At 40.9% G+C, this 18,188-nt stretch overlaps 3 pseudogenes across 3 annotated transcripts; 2 read left to right on the forward strand and 1 right to left on the reverse strand.

Annotated features, from left to right (window-relative positions):
• Window positions 1-2,021: 2,021 nt before the first annotated feature.
• On the forward strand, window positions 2,022-5,747 carry AT1G40135 (annotated as a pseudogene; the record flags this gene model as incomplete). Its single annotated transcript has 1 exon — window positions 2,022-5,747.
• Window positions 5,748-10,325: 4,578 nt separating this feature from the next.
• AT1G40137 lies at window positions 10,326-14,219 on the forward strand (annotated as a pseudogene; the record flags this gene model as incomplete). The annotated part of the gene is made up of 1 exon: window positions 10,326-14,219.
• Window positions 14,220-14,321: 102 nt separating this feature from the next.
• Window positions 14,322-16,505, reverse strand: AT1G40139 (annotated as a pseudogene; the record flags this gene model as incomplete). The annotated part of the gene is made up of 1 exon: window positions 14,322-16,505.
• Between the last annotated feature and the right edge of the window lie 1,683 nt (window positions 16,506-18,188).

Genomic DNA, 18,188 nt, shown 5'->3' on the forward strand with positions numbered 1-18,188 from the left:
TATAACAAGGAAGCACTACTTTACTTTTCAGGATCTCGTTGGGGTTCTAGTTTTATATTCAGTCATACACATGACATCTAGTAATATTTCACTCTGAAACCCTAACCAAGATTCTTATTGCTTGTTAAAGTATCATTGTATATTTGATCCTAAACACTAAACCTAAACTCTACACCCTAAATCCTAAAACCGAAAATCCAACCCCTAAACCCTAACCCCTGAACCATAAATCCTAAACCCAAAACCGTAAACCCTAAACCCTAAAACCTTAAACCTAAACCCTAAACCCTAAACCATAGATCCCAAACTTTAAAACCTAAATAATACTTTAAGCTTCCGGAATCCGGTTGCGGTTCTAGTTCTTATGCCTAATGATACACAAACCATCTTGTCATATTTGACTACAAATCCGCTAACCAAGCTTCTTCTTGATTCTCAAAGCTTTGATAGTGAAGCCGAAGTTCTTATGAGTTTTTGGTTTTGAATCGTTTAACAAGGAAGCACTACTTTACTTTTCGCGATCTAGTTGAGGTTCTAGTTTTATATTTAATCATACACATGACATCTAGTCATATTTCACTTTGAAACGCTAACCCAAATTCTTCTTGCTTCTCTAAGTATCAGAGTATATTTGATCCTAAACCCTAAACCCTAAACCATATACCCCAAACTTTTAAACCTAAACCCTACTTTAGCTTGCGGAATCCAGTTGCGGTTCTAGTTCTTATACTCAATGATACACAAAGCATCTAGTCATAATTGACTACAAATACGCTAACCAAGCTTCTTGATTCTCAAAGCTTTGATGGTCAAGGCGAAGTTCTTATTGGTTTTGAATCGTACAATAGGGAAATAATACTTTACCTTTCGGGATCTGGTTAAGGTTCTAGTTTTATATTTAATCATACACATGACAAAACGTAGTCATATTTCACTCCGAAACGGAAACCAAGATTTTTCTTGCTTCTTAAAGTATTATAATATATTTGCTCCTAAACACTAAACATAAACCCTAGACCCTAAATCCCAAACCCTAAATCTAATCCCTAAACCCTAAATCCTAAACCCTAACGCTAAACCTTAAACCCTAAACCCTAACTCTAAACCCTAAACCGTACACCCTAAACCTTAAAACCTAAACCCTAATCGCAAAACCTTAACCTTAAACCTTAAAACCTGAATCCTACTTTAACTTCCGTGTTCTTATTGCGTTTCTAGTTTTTATACTGAATGATAAACAAAACATCAAGTCAATTTGGACTACAAAAACACAAACCAAGCTTCTTCATGATTCTCAAAGCTTTGATGGTGAAGCCAAAGTTCTTAACAGTTTTTGGGTTTTGAATCGTATAACAAGGAAGCACTACTTTACTCTTCGCGATCTCGTTGAGGTTCTAGTTTTATATTCAATCATACACATGACATCTACTCATATTTCACTCCGAAATGCTAACCCAGATTCTTTTTGCTCTTCAAAGCTTTGATGGTGTAGCCTAAGTCCGTATGATTTTTGGTTTTGGATCTTCTAACATGGAAAGATAAATTTAGGTTCATACCCCTGGTTGTGGTTTTAGCCCTAAAACTCAATCATTCACCTATCATCTTGAGATATTTGATTCCAAAACGATTACAAAGATTGTGCTTACTTTTGAAAGTATATTTGCTCCTCAACACTAAACCTAAAACCTTAAACCCTAAACATAAATCCTACACCCTAAACTAAAAATCCAAAACCCTAAAACCTAAACCCAAAACCCTAAACCCTAAACTCTTTACCCTAAACCCTTAAACCTAAACCCAAAACCATAGTCCCCAAACTTTATAACCAAAATCCTACTTTAGCTTCTGGAAGCCGGTTGCGGTTCTAGTTCTTATGCTCAACGATACACAAAGCATCTAGTCATATTTGGCGGTTCAGAGCACTACTTTGCCGATAATATACAAACAAAATCAAGGTACGTAACTAATAGTAATTAATTAAACATCTGCACCAAGCAAGTTTTCTATGCGCAAAAATAACCATGAATTACCTCTTTTGGATCAGGTTAACAAGATTCAATGAGGGTGAAGTTCCTGTATATCATGTTCTTGGAGTACCTAATATATTTAGTTCTGTTGGTCGTCCAAGTGGAGAAATACATGAAGTATGGCTATCAGAGGAAGATTATCAATGCGCACATGGATATGTTATACGGAATTGTGATTATTTTCAGGTAATTGAGAGGTATATAACAAAAGTCATACTCCCATTTTAAGTTAATTATAAATGTTTGTTTACTAACCCTTATATGTTGTTTTTGTCTTTATAATATGTTCGAAGATTTTCTTTCTATTAAATATCCAGGATTGAACGAAAAAGAACTCCTTGTGAAAAGAAATGAGGAATATCATGTGTGGGTGAAAGATTATGTATGTCTAAATAGTTTATCTATATGATTTGCATTTATTTATTGTTATTGTTATCTCTAATGATGTTTATTTCTAAATTTGCATAAAGGTTACATATTGGAACTCTAGTAATCCTTTTCCAACTTGGGTTCAAGAGATAGTCGATGGACCTTTGCACAAAGTCAAAACATGGCCAATGTATTTTACAAGAGGCTATTTGTTTCATACGCAGAGTCATGGAGTTGGACGTAAGACTTGTAACTATGGTGTATGTGTGAAAGGTGAAAATTATACGGATGCATCTGACGCCGCAGATTTTTACGGAAACTTAACTGATATCATAGAACTTGAGTATGAGGGGGTGCTCAGTTTGAAAATCACACTTTTTAAATGTTCGTGGTATGACCCTAAGCTCGGAAGAGGTACTCGGAGGAGCAATAGTGGTGTTGTCGACGTTCTTTCATCGAGGAAATATAACAAATACGAACCCTTTATTTTAGGTACGTATGGTATATACATATGGTCATTTAGTTTTCTAGTTCATATACAAATATCTAATTCTCCAAATATGGTGCATTTACAAACAGCATCTCAAGCGGAACAAGTGTGCTTTATTCCTTATCCATACACGAAAAAACCAAAGCGGGAGTGGCTCAATGTTTTAAAAGTAAATCCAAGGGGAAACATATTAGGAAAATATGAAAATAAAGACCCGAGTTTATTGCAAACAGAAAATGATGATGCTGTTTTAATAACAACAATAGAAGATCTTGTACTCGACAATTTGACAATCAATCGCAACCCCATAAACCTCGATTTAGATGCCGGAGATGTCGATCCAGAAGATGAATTTCGATGTAATTTATCGTCTTCTGATGATGAAGAACAAGAAGACGAAGAACAATATTAGTTTTGTGTTTATGATATGTACTTAAGTTATTTCTATTAATTATGATATGTACATAAGTTATTTTGAAAATTATGCAAACATTTTTAAATTATTTTTGAAACACTATATTTGACTAGGTATGTTATGTTTAATTATATTTTGAAACACTATATTTGACTAGGTATGTTATGTCACCCATCCTCTCAAGGCAACAACTTCGAAGAATATCCACCTCTGTCGCCGGATCTCTAGGAGGACAGACTTCAATCCCTAAATGATCTGCTTATGTTGCCGGAGAGGGATAAGTTCGTCACCGTCCTCTCTCCCATTCCTCGACCGAATACGACATGGTATGATCTTCTTCTTCTCTTGTTTGTGATCCCATGTTGTGTTCAATGTCGGTTTAGTTGAGTAATGAGCTTTGTGATATTGATTAGATTGAGAAAATGTCTAAATTGTTTCTTTGTTGTGTCTCGTGTTGTGTTGGTCTGAAAGTCTGAAAGTCTTTGATATTATGGATGTTATGGATGCATCTGACAATCTATTCTGTTGTTTGAAGAGTCTTGTTATGTGTTTTGTTCTTAGGATTTAAGTTATGTGTTTTGCTCTTAGGGTTTAGTTGGGTAATGATCTTTGTGAGATTGATTAGATTGAGCAAATGTCACTTTTTTTTTTTTTTTGTGACGTGTTGTGTTGGTCTGAAAGTCTTTGATATTATAGATGTTACTTTGCAGCCACAATCTATTCTGTTGTTTGAAGAGTCTTGTTGTGTTGGTCTTATTTTGTTGTTTGCGAGAACAAGTAGTTTAAGTTGTGTTTTGATCTTAGGGTTTAGTTGGGTAATGAGCTTTGTGAGATTGATTAGATTGAGAAAATGTCTGAATTGTTTCTCGTTTTAGTCTCGTGTTGTGTTCGTCTTTGGTCTTTGATATTTAGATGTTACTTTGCAGCCACAATCTATTGCAATGTGTTTGAAGAGTCGTGTTGTCTAGGTCTCTACTCTACTTGTTGTTTGCGAGAACAACTGCTTGTGGCTGCAAAGTATCATGTCTGTCATTGTGTAAGTTTAGTTCTAGATGATACTTTGCAGCCACAATCTATGTTCTGCTCTATATGATCTGTTTGTATGATACTTTGCAGCCACAATTTATGTTTTGCTAGTCTTTGGTCTGATATTTAGATATTTTCTGCCATATAATAACTGCTTGTTTTTCTTGTGTATGGAGGTTTACTCGGGACACAAACTCACGACTTGTTAGGAATATCACTAGAGTGTTTACAAACAAATTTGATGGTCCCTTCTACAGCTGGATATGTGTGCCTCAAGAGAGACAAGAGAAATACTTCCTCGAGTTTGCTGTTAAGTGTTCTTTCAGCCCTTCTTATATATATGATTACACTTCTTTTTTTTACTGACATTACCTTTTATATTTGTAGAAAACACACCATTGGGATCCTTTGATCACAGGGACTATTCAGTTTTACTTCAACGAGATCTGTTTAAGGAGAATGAAAGGCATGGTTAGCACTGTAAGAACTAGTCGAAAGAAACCTAAATGGATCGGGAAAACTCTATGGAAGGAAATGACTGCGTACTGGGACACTGAAGAAGCTCAGGAAAGAAGTCAAATCTATTCAAATGCTCGTATGTCTGACCGTAACGGTCTAGGTCCTCACATACACTTCTCAGGGTCTAAGTCATATCATCAAATCCGAGACGAATTGGTAAGTCTTCTCTCTGTTTACTCCTTTGCAACTTTAATCTGATGTTTCTCTACTTTTCTATGACTTGTTTTTTTTTCATTACAAGAAGAGCAATTGGGCAAAACTGTCAGTATTGGTGACGTTTTCATCAAAACACATACAAAACCTGATGGGACGTATGTTGATCGAAAGGCGGAGAAGATTGCAGAGTTATATCAGAAGAATTTGCAGCTGAGGCGGTCTGAGCTCGAGGCTGAAGCTTCTGCTGTTTCAGATGGCACTTCGCGGACACGGGAGCTCACAGCTGAGAAATGTACAACCATATTTCTTTAGGTAACATTTTATGTTTCCCCATTTAGTGTTTTCGAGTTGTCTTTTTTATTCTCTAATCTCAGCTTTTATTATACTTTGCAGTCCACTGAGAGGGATTCGAGAGGCGTTCCTTATGGAGTAGGAAGCCTCAAAGAGTCTCTTGTCAATGGCAAGCGGAAGCAAGCATGTGACTCAACTTCTTTTGTGGCTTTGCAAGAACAATTACTTGAAGCTCAACGCAAGATAGAAGAGCAGGTCTCTTACAATTAGAGGCATGAATCTAAGATTGCTTTGCGTGAAGCTGAGAATTCCCGAGCTGCTTGTCCTTAGTGGAGAAGTTTTTGCGCGAAAATGATCCTTGGTTCCTCAATTTCCTCGAATCTCATTCAGCTAAGGAGACAACCACAGATCCTATCTCACCCTCTCCAGCTGTCTCTCCCTCTTCATCTGCTTCATAGGTTTGAATCTTAACTCCTTCCTCAAGACTCAATATCACGACTCAAAGTTTTTATATATGTGTACTTGTGTTGCTTGTACTTATGCTGAACAAAGTTCTAAGTTGTAGTGAATCGAACATGTTTTTGTAATTTGGGTTTTGTACTTTTCTGAAATGACAATAAATTTGTTTTCATGCTTCTTGTATTGTGTTTATGCTTCTTGTAATGTTTTGTTTTCTCAGGAAGGTTTCCATCTTTATAACAATCATATAGATGTTCTAATAACAATAATAGTCGCAAATTTAGTCATCAAAAATGTAACCAAGCAGTCGGTTTTTGATAACAATTCAGTCACTAAAATTTCCGACTAAATGATATTTCAGTCGCAAATCAGTCTTAAATATAGTGACAACATAGTCGTAAATTTTAACGACTAATTACCTACAACGACTACATAACCCTCAAGTTAATCGTTAATTTGTCGTCTAAAAGTCGCTGAATTTAATGACTAAAATGTCACTAAAAAAGCGATTACTTAAACTTAGTCGTAACTTCGTCGCTCTTTGGCGACTAAAATACGACTACCTTATTTACCGACTCTCGATTAGCGACTAAGTTTAATAGTCGTTTATTTGTCGTAAAGAGGTGTTTAACGACTACAGAGTGACTAATACTGAAGTCGGTAAATGGCAATTTTCTTGTAGTAATTCTTCTTGCTCTTCAAAGCTTTGATGGTGTAGCATAAGTCTGTATGATTTTTGGTTTTGGATCTTCTAACAGGGAAAGATAAATTTAGGTTCATAGCCCTGGTTGTGGTTTTAGCCCTAAAACGCTAAGATTGTGATTGTGATTACTTTCTAAAGTATATTTGCTCCTCAACACTAAACCTAAAACCTTAAGCCCTAAACATAAATCCTACACCCTAAACTAAAAATCGAAAACCTTAAAACCTAAACCCAAAACCCAAAACCCTAAACCCTAAACTCTTAACCCTAAACCCTTAAACCTAAACCCAAAACCATAGTCCCCAAACTTTATAACCAAAATCCTACTTTAGCTTCTGGAAGCCGGTTGCGGTTCTAGTTCTTATGCTCAACGATACACAAAGCATCTAGTCATATTTCGCTATAAATCCGCTAACCAAGCCACTTCCTGATTCTCCAAGCTTTGATGGTAAAGTCAAAGATCTTATGAGTTTTTAGTCTTGAATCGTATAACAAGGAAGCACTATTTCACTTTTCGGGATCTCTTTGAGGTTCTAGTTTTATATATTCAATCATATACATTACATCTAGTCATATTTCACTCCGAAACGCTAACCAAGATTCTTCTTGCTTCTCTAAGTATCATACTATATTTGATCCTAAACACTAAACCTAAACTCTAAACCCTAAATCCCAAAACCTAAAATCCAACCCCTAAACCCTAACCCCTGAACCCTTAATCCTAAACCTGAAACCGTAAACCCTAAACCATAAACTCTTAACCCTAAACCCTTAAACCTAAACCCTAAACCATATATCTCAAACTTTAAAACCTAAATCCTACTTTAGGCTTCCGGAATCCGGTAGCGGTTCTAGTTCTTATACTCAATGATACACAAAGCATCTAGTCATATTTGACTACAAATCCGCTAGCAAAGCTTCTTCTTTATTCCCAAATCTTTGATGGTGAAGCCGAAATTCTTATGAGTTTTTGGTGTTTTGAATCGTTTAACAAGGAAGCACTACTTTACTTTTCGAGTCTGGTTGAGGTTCTAGTTTTCTATTCAATCATACACATGACATGTAGTCATATTTCACTCTGAAACGCTAACCAAGATTCTTCTTGCTTCTTAAATTATTATAGTATATTTGCTCCTCAACACTAAACCTAAACTCTACACCATAAATCCCAAAACCTAAAATCCTACCCATAAACCCGAAAACAGTAAACCCTAAACCCTAAATCCTAAACCCTAAACCCTAAACCATAAACTCTTAACCCTAACCCCTTAAACCTAAACCCTTAAACCTAAACCCTAAACCCTAAACCCTTAAACCTAAACCCTAAACCCTAAACCATAGATCCCAAACTTTAAAACCTAAATCCTACTTTAGGCTTACGGAATCCGGTTGTGGTTCTAGTTCTTATGCTCAATGATACACAAAGCATCTAGTCATATTTGACTACAAATCCGCTAACCAAGCTTATTCTTGATTCTCAAAGCTTTAATAGTGAAGTCGAATTCTTATGAGTTTTTGGTTTTGAACAGTTTAACAAGGAAGCACTACTTTACTTTTCGAAATCTGGTTGACGTTCTAGTTTTATATTCAATCATAAACATAACATCTAGTCATATTTAACTCTGAAACGCTAACCTAGATTCTTTTTTGCTTCTTAAAGTATTAAATATATTTGCTCCTAAAGACTAAACATAAACCCTACACCCTAAATCCCAAACCCTCAAATCTAATCCCTAAACCCTAAACCCTAAACCCTAACGCTTAACCTTAAACCCTAAACCCTAACTCTAAACACTAAACCGTACACCCTAAACCTTAAAACCTAAAGCCAAAACGCAAAACCTTAACCTTAAACCTTAAACCCTGAATCCTACTTTAACTTCCGGGTTCTTATTGCGTTTCTAGTTTTTATACTGAATGATAAACAAAACATCAAGTCAATTTGGACTACAAAAACACAAACCAAGCTTCTTCATGATTCTCAAAGCTTTGATGGTGAACCCAAAGTTCTTAACAGTTTTTGGTTTTGAATCGTATAACAAGGAAGCACTACTTTACTCTTTGGGATCTCGTTGAGGTTCTAGTTTTATATTCAATCATACACATGACATCTACTCATATTTCACTCTGAAATGCTAACCCAGATTCTTCTTGCTCTTCAAAGCTTTGATGGTGTAGCCTAAGTCCGTATGATTTTTGGTTTTGGATCTTCTAACAGGGAAAGATAAATTTAGGTTCATAACCCTTGTTGTGGTTTTAGCCCTAAAACTCAATCATCCACCTATCATCTTGAGATATTTGATTCCAAAACGCTTACAAAGATTGTGTCTACTTTTTAAAGTATATTTGCTCCTCAACACTAAACCTAAAACCTTAAACCCTAAGCATAAATCATACACCCTAAACTAAAAATCCAAAACCCTAAAACCTCAACCTAAAACCCTAAACCCTAAATCCTAAACTCTTAACCCTAAACCCTTAAACCTAAACCCAAAACCATAGTCCCCAAACTTTATAACCAAAATCCTACTTTAGCTTCTCGAAGCCGGTTGCGGTTCTAGTTCTTATGCTCAACGATACACAAAGCATCTAGTCATATTTCCCTATAAATCCGCTAACCAAGCCACTTCTTGATTCTCAAAGCTTTGATGGTGAAGTCAAAGATCTTATGAGTTTTTAGTCTTGAATCGTATAACAAGGAAGCACTACTTTACTTTTCGGGATCTCGTTGAGGTTCTAGTTTTATATATTCAATCATACACATGACATCTAGTCATATTTCACTCCGAAACGCTAACCAAGATTCTTCTTGCTTCTCTAAGTATCATACTATATTTGATCCTAAACACTAAACCTAAACTCTAAACCCTAAATCCCAAAACTTAAAATCCAACCCCTAAACCCTAACCCCTGAAGCCTAAATCCTAAACCCAAAACCCTAAACCCTAAACCATAAACTGTTAACCCTAAACCCTTAAACCTAAACCCTAAACCATAAATCCCAAACTTTAAAACCTAAATCCTACTTTAGGCATCCGGAATACGGTTGCGGTTCTAGTGCTTATGCTCAATGATAAACAAAGCATCTAGTCATATTTGACAACAAATCCGCTAGCAAAGCTTCTTCTTTATTCCCAAAGCTTTGATGGTGAAGCCGAAATTCTTATGAGTTTTCGGTGTTTTAAATCGTTTAACAAGGAAAGCACTACTTTACTTTTCGAGATCTGGTTGAGGTTCTAGTTTTCTATTCAATCATACAGATGACATGACATGTAGTCATATTTCACTCTAAAACGCTAACCAACATTCTTCTTGCTTCTTAAAGTATTATAGTATATTTGCTCCTAAACTCTAAACCTAAACTCTACACCATAAATCCCAAAACCTAAAATCTAACCCCTAAACCCTAAACCCTAAATACCAAATCCTAAACCATAAACCCTAAACCATAAACCCTAAACCCTAAACTCTTAACCCTAAACCCTTAAACCTAAACACTAAACGTTAAACCATAGACCCCAAATTTAAAACCTAAATCCTTCAACCTAAACCTAAATATGCACAAAAACGCTCTCAACTTCAGTCTATCAAAAACGCTCTGACTTTGAAGGCAAAACACTTATTTTCATATTCTAAAACACTTTCACGATCAAATCCTTACTATTTCAATAATACAATCAAGAACACCGTACGCGTTAATCTACAATTCTGTTGTTCTTTGAGAATCTCACAAAGACTCATTCTTTGAAGAAACCCTTAATACAATTTCTATTGTGCGAGTTTCGACTCTCACAATTTGGCGCTAGAAAGAGGGGGTTTCATTGAGATTTCTCTTAGCCCTAGAACACAGAACCAACCACCCAATCCACGATGGTCAACAATCAAATCCCCGGTAACACAGTTGACGCAGAGGGAAATCCGATCCCTCCAAACCAGACAGACGTTCCTGAAGCCGCTGCTCCCGCGACCCTAGCAGAACTAAGAAGTATGATGGCTCAACTTATGAAGAAGGTGAACGATCAAGAACAGGCAATACGATCCTTGGCGCAACAACTCGAAGCAGCTACCTCCCAAGGACAGATCAGGACTACCCGTTTCGGCGCAAGGCATCTTCAGGATCGACGAACTGCAGCAGATCTCAACCCAACACGGCTCGTGTTCTACACGCCTGGCAATACTACAAGGCCCGTCTGCTGAACCGCACCAAAAATTGGAAGAGATCGAACCGAGCCGGCAATCTTGGGAAATCAGGAAACAAACCGCAGCTCCCTCCTCCCCGAGCAGAAGTTACCGAGGCCGATCAGATCAGAATCTCGGACGATGAAGATTCAGAAGAGAACGTTCGGTGGGCCGAGGAATACGCTAGAGAACAGGAAATAAGCGCTATCAAGGTCTCCCTAGCCAAGGCAGAAAACGAGATGAAGCTCGTAAGATCGACATGACGCAAATCGTACCAACTCCACGACCTGTGCTCGGATTCTCTGGGGAAACCACTATGACTCTCGGAACCATCAAGTTACCAGTCCGAGCAAAAGGGGTAACAAAAATCGTCGATTTCTCTGTTACCGACCAGCCAACCGTGTACAACGCAATTATCGACACACCATGGTTAAATCAGTTCCGAGCCGTCGCCTCGACATATCATCTCTACCTGAAATTTCCCACAAGCGACACCGTGAAAACCATCTGGGGAAATCAAAAAAATGCTCGAATCTGCTTCATGGCAGCACACAAGCTCAGGAACCCCGCCACTGAATCGACGGCCGATGCGGATCATAAGAAGGTCAAGCTTGGCCGAGCTGAAGAGAAATCAATTTCTGAGCAATTATAGCAGCTAAGGATCGAGGAGGCTCGAGAATCCGTAACACCAACTCCCGATCCAGTAATCTCCATCTGCATTGAAAACGAAAAGCCCAAGCGATGCGTAGAAATAGGCGGAGATCTAGGAGAAGAGTTAACAGCTGCACTTACCTCTTTCCTCAAAGAAAACATCAATATGTTCGCCTGGTCCCCAGAAGATTTACCCGGAGTAAGTGTTGACATCGTATCACACGAGCTCTACATCGACCCGACTTTCAAACCTATCAAGCAGAAGAGGAGAAAATTGGGTCGGGAGCGAGCAGAAGCCGTAAAAGCCGAAGTAGAGAAATTACTGAGGATCGGCTCCATCACCGAGGCAAAATATCCCGATTGGATCGCAAACCCGGTCATAGTAAAAAAGAAAAACGGCAAATGGAGAGTCTGCGTAGATTTCACCGACCTTAACAAAGGCTGCCCGAAAGACAGCTTTCCATTACCGCACATCGATCGCCTCGTAGAATCAACTTCTGGAAACAAGCTACTGTCATTCATGGACGCTTTCGCTGGTTACAACAAGATCATGATGAACCCCAAAGATCAGGAAAAAACCGCTTTTTACACAGAACAAGGCATCTTTTGTTACCGAGTGATGCCCTTCGGACTCAAAAACGCCGGGGCAACCTATCAAGGCTTCGTCAACAAAATCTTCGCATTGCAGATCGGGAAGACAATGGAAGTTTACATCGACGACATGTTAGTGAAATCTATGGCAGAGAAAGATCACATACCCCATTTACGCGAATTTTCAGGCAGCTTAACCTCTACAACATCAAACTCAATCCTACAAAGTGCCGCTTCGGAGTAAGATCTGGCGAGTTCCTCAGGTACCTAGTCACACACCGCGGCATCGAGGCAAATCCAAAGCAAATCGAGGCATTGTTGGGAATGGCGTCACCTCAGAACAAGCGAGAAGTGCAGCGCCTAACCGGAAGAGTTAAGGCCCTTAATCGTTTCATCTCTCGCTCAACCGACAAATGCTTGGCCTTTTACGATGTGCTTCAGGGAAATAAGAAGTTCGAATGGACGACCCGATGCGAAGAAGCTTTTCAGGAACTCAAGAAGTATCTGGCAACATCGCCCATCCTCGCAAAACCCGTAATCGGAGAAACACTATACTTGTATGTTACCGTATCGGATACTGCGGTCAGCAGAGTGTTAGTCCGAGAAGACAGAGGCGAGCAGAAACCGATTTTTTACGTCTCGCAGACTTTCACCGGCACAGAATTTCGCTATTCGTAAATGGAAAAACTGGTTTCAGGAGTCATAATGTCGGCTCGGAAGCTACGACCCTACTTTCAATCCCATTCCGTCATAGTAATGGGATCCATGCCACTCTGCGCCATCTTACACAGTCCAAGCCAATAAGGACGCCTGGCTTAGTGGGCAATCGAGCTCAGCGAATACGATCGAATATCGGAACAAAACATGTGCAAAATCCCAGGTCCTAGCCGATTTTATCGTCGAACTGCCCATTAAGGAGGCCCGGGAAAATCCACTCGATACAACTTGGCTACTGCACGTAGACGGCTCATCATCTGACGCCCTAGGTGCTCTAGCCTCGACATCTGACCCGAGCCTGAGAAGAGTCATCCAAGTAGAATTTATTGAGAAGCCAAGTATTGAGCTCGGCGAAGAAGAACACGTCCTCCCAATACAAATCGGCGCGGATCAAGACGACCCGGACGACCCAGATGACTGCAACTCAGAATGGATAGAACCCATCAAAAGCTACATATCCGAAGGGAAATTGCCCTCGGACAAATGGAAAGCCCTGAAACTCAAAGCTCAGGCTGCACGTTTCGTTCTAGTAGATGAAAAACTTTACAAGTGGCGATTATCCGGACCCTTAATGACATGCGTGGAAGGAGAAGCGGTTTGCAAGATCATGAAGGAAATTCACGGTGGCTCGTGCGGAAATCATTCCGGGGGAAGAGCTTTAGCCATTAAAATAAAACGGCACGGATTCTTCTGGCCGACAATGATCAAAGACTGCGAACATTTTTCAAAACGATGCGAAATATGTCAAAGACACGCGCCAACAATCCATCAGCCAGCCGAACTCTTATCACCAATCGCCTCGCCGTATCCATTCATGCGATGGTCAATGGATATAATTAGTTCTCGTCTTGACCGACTATTTCTCTAAGTGGATAGAGGCCGAATCTTACGCCAGCATAAAAGACGCTCAAGTCGAGAACTTCGTGTGGAAACATATCCTATGTCACCACGGAATACCTTATGAGATCGTTACGGATAACTGCTCGCAGTTTATATCAACCCGCTTCCAAGGATTCTGTGACAAATGGGGAATCCGACTTTGCAAGTCAACACCACGATATCCCCAAGGAAACGGCCAAGCCGAAGCCGCTAACAAAACAATCCTCGACGGATTAAAAAAACGGCTCGATGCTAAAAAGGGCTCATGGTCCGACGAACTCGAAGGTGTTCTATGGTCGCATCGGACAACTCCTCGCCGAGCCACAGGAGAAACCCCTTTCGCCTTAGTCTACGGAACGGAATGCATAATTCCAGCCGAAATGATAGTACCGAGCTTATGCCGGAGTCTATCTCCCGAGAACGATCCTGATAATACTCAGTGGCTCCTCGACGAACTTGATCTGATCGATGAACGAAGAGATTCAGCCTTGGTTCGCATACAAAATTATCAGAATGAAACGGCTCGTCATTATAACTCAAACGTTCGACAGCGGAGATTCCACGAAGGAGATCGGGTTCTCCGAAAAGTTTTTCAGAACACCGCCGAAGCGAACGCTGGGAAGCTCGGGACAAACTGGGAAGGACCATACCTCATCTCTAAGGTGATCCGACCCGGAATATATGAGCTCGCCGACTAAACCCGGACTCAGAGGAGCGGGCTCAGGAGCTAGAGCTTTGAGATCATCTTTCAGCTCAGCGATAAAGCGATTGAGGTTAGCCTCAGTATCGGCGAAATCCTTCAACCACTCATCAACTTGTTCTTTCTCTCTCTCCAGAACCCCGCCTTTATTAGCTGCGCATTTGCTCGCGCCTGAGATAGGTACATGAATTGGTCATTGACCTCATCAAGGAGCGACACTTTGTGCTCGACAACTTTTAACTTGGCGGTGAAGGCTTCCAAAACCTCCAGCCTCGTCGTCTGAATGGTCCGAGTCACCTCGCTATCACGAAGTCCTCTCTCCTCAGACAACATCCGCCTGAGACGGACAATCTCAGAATCTGCCTTGAGATTCTGCTCGGCCATCTTGATGGCGTTTTCTTTGTTTACGAAGGCCATCTGCTCGAACTCCTCCCTCTCCAAATTTGTCGCGGCAGCTTCGGAGAGCGCCTCATTCTTCTCCCGCTCGGCGGCCTGAATCCGAGACTTCGCCTCAGCTAACTTGCCAACCGCCTCCATATTACTCCGCATAGCCAAATCATATGAATGTACCATCCGGTTCATCGAAGCAACGACCTGAAAAAGGAAAAGTTAGATTTACAATGTCGAAACTAAAGGCAAATTATGAGTAATGAAGCATATACCCGTAAAAAGTGAGATGTCGTCTCGGCATACTTCCGAGATTCCAGGAGAGTATCTGGAGGAGGAAGCAGGGGACCTACGCATCCCCCGAGCAAGTTGGCCGAGGCAATGCGATCTTCGAAGATCGGGAGCACTTTCTCCGCCTCGGGGCCATAAGTTTTCTTCTTCTTCTTCTTCTTCTTCTTCTTCTTCTTCTTCTTCTTCTTTGACGGTTCATTGTCAACCCGAACGCGTTTACCCGCCGCTTTGTCGCTCGCAGGTAACGCCACAACCGCTTCGGGTGCAGCAACACACGGCTCAGCTTCCAGAGCTTCAACGGGTGCCGCATCAACCCGCGCAGCGGCATCAGGAATAACATCCCCGTCTCGGGTCGCCTCGAGAGCGGCTGCAGTGAGATCAATCCCGCGTCAGCAAGGCCTTTCTCCTCCGCCAATCGCCTCTCCTTGTCCTCCTTCTTTTTGGCGTAAACCTCCCGCAAAGTAAGCTTCGTCGACTGCATGTCTACAAAAAATTGGGTACAGTGATTAGAAGACCCTGAGCTAGTAGGACAAGAAGCGCCGTGAAGAAGACGAAGCGCACGTTCAACTCGCTCACGAGAAAAATGCTTCAGCCAATCGCACTTGAGAGTGCGCTCTGCAACAAAGGGAAAACTAGTTAGAAAACGAAACTAACATCGCATCGGGTACAAATAAATTTCTAGCTACAACTACCCAAAATTCCCCATCTCGTTAGAACCGTCCCGAGGAGATCTTCATGAACAGCATCTTCGATGGCTACGAAGAAGAAATGATCGGTATACGGCTCGTTCTTGCTTGGGAACCCATCAATAATTTTCTTTCCCATAGCAGGAGAGATGTAATACCGATCCACTTCGGATTTTGGAACCCGCCGGATCTCGAGAAAATTCCTCAGATGAGCAAGCGTAATTTCTGTTTCAGACTCATAACTCCGAATCAAAATCCCCAGCAGATGTCTTAAAGACCGCATCGTAATCTGTGAAAGGGCAATCTGATACGATGTCACATACTCCAAGACTAGCCTCGGGACTGGCAGCCACAAGAAGCAGCCATAAAAGAACCCCTCATACAAGGTATAGAAACCCGTAGGGGGATTGTCGGCTCGCTCGTCAGGGCTCGGCACACGCAAGGTTACTGCGCCAAGACCAAATCGGGCCCTAAGATCCAAGAGGGACCGCTAGGTGCACAATGTTGAGCCAGGGGGATCTGGCACTATCACCTTTTTATTCTTCTTCCTCTTCTTCTTTTCGGCCTTCTCAAAATCTCTCTGCTCATTAAGACGCATGATATCTTCTGTCTCGTTCGGGCTGAAGTAAAGAAAGTCCTCAATCTTAACCGTCGGCATGAAGGGCTCGGGCACATCTCGCCAATTGGATATCCCGGCTTCGTCAGCCATCGGGGCAAAAGACCTCCGAACAAGAGGCGGCTCGGGATCATCGGCAAATCCAATTCTCGAGCAATGTCGGCATTGTTATCTTCCCGAGCCGTGAAGGGAGTCGTCTGCTCGGGGGCATCCGAAGAAGACACAGAATCCTCTTCAGAAGACGTCCAAACTGCTCTCTGTTTGTAGATCAGGGGAAGGTCGTCTAGGTGATTTGAATCGCTAGAATCGACAAGAGAAGCGCTCGGGATCGACGGAGACTGTTTAGAACTCATTCTCGGCTCAGGGACGATCGGCGAGAAGGGAAACAACCAGAAAACAAGAATTTCTATACCGGAAAAATCAAAAATAACAAAAAGAACGACGGAGCTTCGCCAGAAAATAAAAAACGATAGAAATATCAAGATCAGAGAGAAGGAAGCAAACCTTGTTTATTTTCTTTGAAAACTTCAAATGAAATCTCGAAGGAATGGCTCGCCATATATAAAGAGTTTTTAAAGGCGCGTCAGGTCCGCAACAAACATTTAAAACGTGTTCAAGCGCGTGGGCTCGGCAGAAGGAAAAGATTCACGTGATCCTCGGGAATGAGCTAGAAACGTTTCCACTTCTCAAGAATAGTCGGCGACGCGCGACAGAAGTTTGAGCGTCCGGGAAGATGAAGCGACAGAATTAGAAGACGAACAGTTGGCTCGGTAATCCATTCATGAAGCTCATCGTCTCTCGGCTAAGTCAATGAGCTGGGGGGCAAACTGTTGGGGTCGGATTCCACCCAGGTAAACGAGCCAACCATGTTTAAACGCCTCGGGGGACGTCGAAGAGTTACCCCGAGCCGGGTCACAAAACACCTCGGAGATCACATCAAGAATCCATACCGAGGCGACATCAAGAACGCCTCGGAGCATTATCACGAAATGGTCCCCCGACCCGACCTCGAAACGCCTCGGACATAAACCTAGCAAATCATCCCGAGGCGGGTTCCAAGACGCCTCTGGAACGCATTTTTGAATATCACGGTCCGAGCCGCCCGAGCACGACCCAAGGTCAGCTAAATTCCGGCTCGGAAGAACTTCGGACTAGGTAAGAAAACCTTCAAATAAAAAGGGACTTAACCAATATAAGATCAAACATACCATTTCCGAAAACCCAGGAAGAGATATTAGAGAATCTTCAAAGATGTCACCGAATATAGAAGTTCCTAGAATCTTTGGAAGTCTCCTTCGCCAACTTAAAGATAAAGAGAGATCTTCCGGGAATATCGCGAGAAGCGATCGACCAGAGCCTTATAAAAAGCACCTCTAAGGACAAACAAAAGGGATACGCACAAAAACGCTCTCAACTTCAGGCTATCAAAAACGCTCTGACTTTGAAGGCAAAACACTTATTTTCATATTCTTAAACACTTGTACGATCAAATCCTTACTATTTGAATAATACAATCAAGAACACCGTCCGCGGTAATCAACAATTATGTTGTTCTTTGAGAATCTCACAAAGACTCAGTCTTTGAAGAAACCCTTAATACAATTTCTATTGTGCGAGTTTCGACTCTCACAACCCTAAAATCTAATCCCTAAACCTAAACCCTAAACCCTAAACCCTAACGTTAAACCTTAAACCCTAAACCCTTACTCTAAACCCTAAACCGTACACCCTTAACCTTAAAAACTAAACCGTAAACGCAAAACCTTAACCTTAAACCTTACACCCTAAATCCTACTTTAACTTCCAAGTTATTTTTGCGTTTCTAGTTCTTATACTGGATGATAAATAAAACATCAAGTCATATTTGACTACAAAAACACAAACCAAGCTTCTTCTTGATTCTCAAAGCTTTAATGGTGAAGCCGAAGTTCTTAACAGTTTTTGGTTTTGAATCGTATAACAAGGAAGCACTACTTTACTCTTCGGTATCTCGTTGAGGTTCTAGTTTTATATTCAATCCTACACATGAAATCTAC

Source organism: Arabidopsis thaliana (genome assembly GCF_000001735.4).
Source record: "Arabidopsis thaliana chromosome 1 sequence".
Lineage (NCBI taxonomy): Eukaryota > Viridiplantae > Streptophyta > Magnoliopsida > Brassicales > Brassicaceae > Arabidopsis > Arabidopsis thaliana.